The sequence below is a fragment of the Ornithorhynchus anatinus genome, chromosome 5 (assembly GCF_004115215.2).
Source record: "Ornithorhynchus anatinus isolate Pmale09 chromosome 5, mOrnAna1.pri.v4, whole genome shotgun sequence".
Taxonomy (NCBI): Eukaryota; Metazoa; Chordata; class Mammalia; order Monotremata; family Ornithorhynchidae; genus Ornithorhynchus; species Ornithorhynchus anatinus.
The window spans coordinates 30,555,215-30,560,919 of record NC_041732.1 but is presented as its reverse complement, the minus strand read 5'-3'; the positions used below and the strand labels follow the sequence as shown (position 1 = coordinate 30,560,919).

General features: G+C 43.2%; 1 non-coding gene across 1 annotated transcript; it reads left to right on the top strand.

The window, feature by feature from the left end:
* The first annotated feature begins 1,976 nt into the window (after positions 1 to 1,976).
* On the top strand, positions 1,977 to 2,114 carry LOC114812507. The gene has a single exon (XR_003760159.1). It is a non-coding gene; the product is annotated as a small nucleolar RNA SNORA7 (small nucleolar RNA).
* Positions 2,115 to 5,705: the final 3,591 nt, after the last annotated feature.

Genomic DNA, 5,705 nt, shown 5'->3' with positions numbered 1-5,705 from the left:
GGTTTTCCTAGATGGCAATATTTGGTTACAGTAAGATCTGCTATTTCACAGGAAGTCCAGCAGAGGGGTTAGTAATTTGATTCAGCTAGTGACTCATAAAAACAGAGCGGTGGGAATTCTCCACTGTTTCTATAGCACTGGAAAGTTTCTATGCATTAAGTGCTCAATACATACTACTGATTGATTGATTGATGTTCGACATAATAACGCCTTAACATTCAGCAAAAAAACCCCCAAAACTTCCCAGTTACCGCTTATCCAGTAAACTAAACTGGGGAGTGAATATCTGTGTTAATCCAAGAAGACTGCAAAATATCACAACTATGGAGTTTGCTATTGTATCTTTGGTTGGTTTCAGGTTTATTAAATACTGTTAGTTCACAGGGCCAAACAAGTATCAGAACCTCATGTTCTCTGAGGAAAGTTATGGTTTCATCTAGACTGTAAGGTCACTGTGGGCAGAGAGTATGTCTACCAATCTGTTGTATAGTATGCTCCCAAGTGCTTAGTGCCAGGCTCTGCACATAGCAAGAACTCAATAAATACTACTGATTGATTGACTGAAACTATGCAAACAGTTGCTATTCCTGCCTATTTGTGTAGTGGGAAAGTCATATGCACCCAAAGCAACAACATCAGAAGAACAACAGAAGCAAGGTGGCCTAGTGGAAAGAGCACTGGCCTGGGAGTTAGAGGACCTGGGTCCTAATCCTGCTGCTTGTCTGCTATGTGACCCTGATCAAGTTACTTAACTTCTCTGGGTCTCAGTTTCCTAATTTGTAAAATGGGGGGTTAAACTGTGAGCTCTACCTGGAACATGGACTGTGTCCAACCCAATTTTCTCATATCTACCACAGGGCTTAGTACAGCGCCTAACATATAGTAAGTCCTTAACAGCTATCATAAAACAAAAGAAAATAAATAAAAAGCATCAGAAGCTTCTATTGCCTATGGTTGCTTCAGTCTTGTCTGTGATGAAGAGGAAGACACCTACATCCTTAGTGGTGAAGTGTGGGGCCGTATAAACTCTCCTAGAAGATATAGAAGAGATGGCTAAACATCTCATCACCTGTCGTACGTGCTCTTAACTTGATCTCTATGTCACGATGTCACGTGTAACAAGTGGTAAGATGCTTGCTAAGCTGGGTAATGTTCCTCGAAAATGTTTTTGTATCGTGAATGGCTTTAACAGAGAAATGTTTTCCCATAGACTTGAGTGTTATGTATTATAATCTGTTCCAGAATTTCAGGAAAAGTAATATGATATTAAACATTACTTAACTATTGTTTAGTGTTTGTTAAAGTAATTCAAAGCACAAAATTTCAACATTAGCACTCAATTATTCGGTCACAAACTCTAAAATAATGCCCTTAAAATATTAAAACATATTGCGAGACAAGATAAGAAGCAGGATGGCTTATTGGAAAGAGCACAGACCTGGGAGTCAGAGTACCTGAGTTCTAATTCCAGCTCTGCCACTTACCTGCAGTGTGAGTTTGAACAAGTCACTTAACTTCTCTGTGCCTCAGGTTCCCCTTCTGTAAAATCAAGTAATCATTTTTATTGAGTGTTTACTGTATGCATAACACTATATTAAGTGCTTGAGAGAACAGTATAACAGAGTTGGTAGATAGGTTCCTTGCTCACAGTAAGCTTACAGTATAGATAGGGTTTAAATACCTGCTCTCCCACCTATTTAGACTGTGAGCCCTTCATGGGACAGGAATATGAGCAATATGATTTTCTAGTGTTTACTTCAGTGCTTACAACAGTGCTTGAAACATAGTAAGCACATACTACTATAAATATAATTATTCTCTGTGCCTCTGTTTCCTCATCTGTAGAATGGGGTTGAAATTCCTGTTCTCCCTCTTCAGATTGTGAACTCCATGAGGGACAGGAACTATATCCTATCGGCTTGAGTGTACCCAGCCCAATTCCTAATATAGTGTTTGGAATGTAATAAGTACTTAAACCCCTCTCAGGATTGCACCTGGAGAGTTTCCAGTACTCTACTAATCTTGGCTATGGGAGGGAGAGTCAAGCAGAGGCATACCCATTCCATTTCTATCTTGGCCAGTGGCTAGCGAGTGGAAGGCAATCTGCTACAAGTCAAAACTCACCCAGACTGGTTAGCAGCAGCATGGGAGAGAGTCAAGGGTGGAGAGTTTACTGCGCGGAAGGAGGCTATGGTAAACCACTTCCATATTTTTACCAAGAAAAATCTATGGATACACTACCAGAATGATTGCAGATGGAGAATGGGGTGTTCTGGGAGACATGCGTCTGTGGCGTCACTGTGGGTTGGAAACTACTTGACGGCATAAGACAAGTACTTAAAAATACAATTATTATTAATAATCTAAAATGACACAATCATCTAAAACCTCAGTGACTCTATAGTCTTTAGACTGTGAGCTTGCAGGCAGTGAATGTATCTACCAACTCTGTTGTACTGTACTCTCCCAAGCACTTAGCATACCTTAGAGGAGACAGACACTAAAATAATTTACAGGTAGAAAAAATAAAAAAAGTAAATATTTAAGTGAAGGTTTAAGTAATAGCATATGCACAAAAGTGGAACAGGTAGTTGCTAGAACCAAAATGAGTGTTTGGATCAAAGTGCTGGGGTAATAGATGGAAGAGTGAAGAAATTACTGGGGGAAGGCTTCCTGAAAGTGGGATTTCAGAAGGGCTTTGAAGAATGGAGATTGTGAAAGGGAAGTTCCAAGTAATAGGAAGGGTGTAAACAGGGGTTCAGAAATGGGAGCTAGGAGAGAAAGGCATAATGAATAAGTTAGTCTTGAAAGGATCAGAAAGTGTGAGCTGGAATGCAGAGGGAGAAGAGAATAGATTATTGGGAGTGGGGAAGAGCTGATCGAGTTCCTCAAAGTCATTAGTCAGGAGCTTCTGCTTCATGCAGACAGGTCTGGGTTACAATGAAGATTTTGAGGAATGAGAAGATGTGTGCAGGGTAGCCCTTATGAGGTTTTAGGAACATGATTTGAACAGAAGCATAAAGTATGGACTGAAAAGAGGAGAGTCAAGTCAAAGAGTGGCTGGAGAGAATTATTTCAATATTGGTGAGTTTAAAGTGCTACAATGACTAGAGTTGATAAGATCCAGTATATGTCCATGCTGGTGTGTGGGTGAGGTGGTGTGGAACATGACTTCTTTGGAGTTGAGGAGGGAGTGGAAGCAGATGGCTGAGAGGTCACTGGGAACATCCTCCTGATTACTGAACTCCTTGAAGATCAGTTTTAGGGAGGAGAAACAGACAAGGAAGGCAAAAAAGGTGTTGAAGTCACTTGGCAAAGCAGAGGATAGAGCCAGATGGGTGGTAAATGCGTACTAGTGGTGGTAAATGAGTACTAGTTGTAGTGGGAAGTAGAGGCAGACGACATGGATTTCAAAGGAAGAGAGATTAGGGATAGAGCGGTTCAGGTGACACAAAAGCAGATTTGGGGGAGGGTGTGAGTAGAAGGCCAACAAGCTCCTCTTTTCCCTTTAAATCGGGGAGACGGGAGAAGGAAAGATCTCCCAAGGGAGAAAGAGGTACCAGTCATAGTGTCCTCTGGAGTGAGCCAGGTCCAAGTGATGGAGAGGAGGAATGATAGAATGATAGAAGCAGCGTGGCTTAGTGGGAGGAGCAGCATGGTTTAGTGGCAAGACCACAGGTTTGGGAGTAACAGGTCATGGGTTCTAATCCTGCCTCCACCACTTGTCTGCAGTGTGACTTTGGGCAAGTCACTTAACTTCTCTGTGCCTCAGTTACCTCATCTGTAAAATGGGGATTGAGACTGTGAGCCCCACGTGGGACAAACTGATTACCTTGTACCTACCCAGTGCTTAGAACAGTGCTTGGCACAAAGTAAGTGCTTAACAAATATCATCATTATTATAATAATTATTATAGTAGAGGAACAGGTCGAGGAGAAGAGGGGGAGAAATTTCTCTGTTGAAACAGGGTTCCATTGCCCTCGTTTAGCTGGGATTGTAGGTTGGGGAACTCGAGAGGGGAAGGCACAAGGGGTGCAGATGGGTTGGATAAGATTGAGCTGTCAGGGCACATAGCTGGGGCGGGTTGATTTGGGACAGTGGTGAGAGAAGAGAAAGGGGATATCGTGAGATTGGGGTGATGTGGAGGAGGATTGTAGCTTTCAGTCCCTGGAACTGAGTGAGTAGGTGAATGATCCTGCCTCCCACCCCACCAGCCCCCATCCCTTCTTCCTTCCTACTCAAACGTCACCCTCTTTTGGTCACTTATAATCCCCATGTCCTGTGTCTTCCTAGGCGCTGAACTGGGTCGTGCTGCAACTTTGTGGTTCGTGCTTTAACCTTTAATTCTATACTCAGTAGCAGCCAAGGCAACTGTTGCCATATTTCTCCATATGCACCCATGCTGTTTTCATTAGCTCTCTGTCCCTCTCAGGGCAGGATGGGTAGGGAATAGGTCTGTCTATTGTTATAGTGTACTCTGCCAAATGCTTAGTATAGTGCTTCGCACACAATAAGTGCTCGATAAATATAATTGAATGGATGAAGGGCTAGAGAAGCAGAGTGGCCTAGTGGAAGGTGCACGGACCTAGGAGTCAGAGGATCTGGACTCTATTCCCAGCTCTGCTGCTCTCCTGGTGTGTAACTTTGAGCAAGTCACTTAACTTATTTGTGCCTCAATTTCCTCATCTGTAAAATGGGGCTTAAATGCCTGTTCTCCCTCCTACTTAGACTGGAAGCCCCGTGGGAGACAGGGACTGTGTCTACCACAGCATTTAGTACAGTGCTAGGCACATAGTAAGAGCTTAAATACTATAATTATTGAGGATGAGGGCAGTGACAGATCAGGGTGACAAGAGGGAAAGTGGCATGTGACGGGACTGCCTCTTCATCAACCTCATCATCCTGCCCAGATCCATCATCGTCTCTGGTCCTTCAGTCCCAACTGGAAAGAGGAAGCAAGGTGGCAAGCCAATGAATGGAAAGTGGCATGGTGGAATTGGGAGTAGTGGCTGTCATTAGAATTAAAGGATAAAGAAATAATTTTTAAAAAATTGTCATAGTCCAGCACACTGAAGGGGGCTAAAAAGTGGCCAGATAAGGAACAGGAGACAGTGGGACAGGGACAAAGCAAAGGGGAGGAGAGGACAGGGAGGAGAAATGACATTTCTGTAGAGCAATTGAATGTAATCTTGGGGGTGGAGTTTATGAATCCTGGCATGTTAGCAAACAGTGTTGAACATATCTTCGCATTGCTCAGAACTTGGTATGTTCATTCATTCATTCATTCAGTGGTATTTATTGAGCACTTCCTATGTGCAGAGCACTGTACTAAGCGCTTGGAATGTACAAATCGGTAACAGATAGAGACAGTCCCTGCCCTTTGATGGGCTTACAGTCTAATCGCGGGAGATGGACAGTCAAGAACAAGAACAATAGCGATAATGTATGCATTTTAAAAGACTGAATTTTATATGTAAGCATGATATTCACAAGTCAGAGTTGAATCAGTAGCATGGCCTAGTGGATAGAGAAGGGCCCGGGAGTCAGAAGAACCTGGGTTCTAATCCCAGCTCCACCACTTGTCCGCTGTGTGACCTTGGGCAAGTCACTTCACTCAGTTACTTCAGTTGTAAAATGGGGATGAAGACAGTGAGCCCCATGAGGGGCAGGAACTCCATCTAACCTGATTTGCTTGTGTCGACCC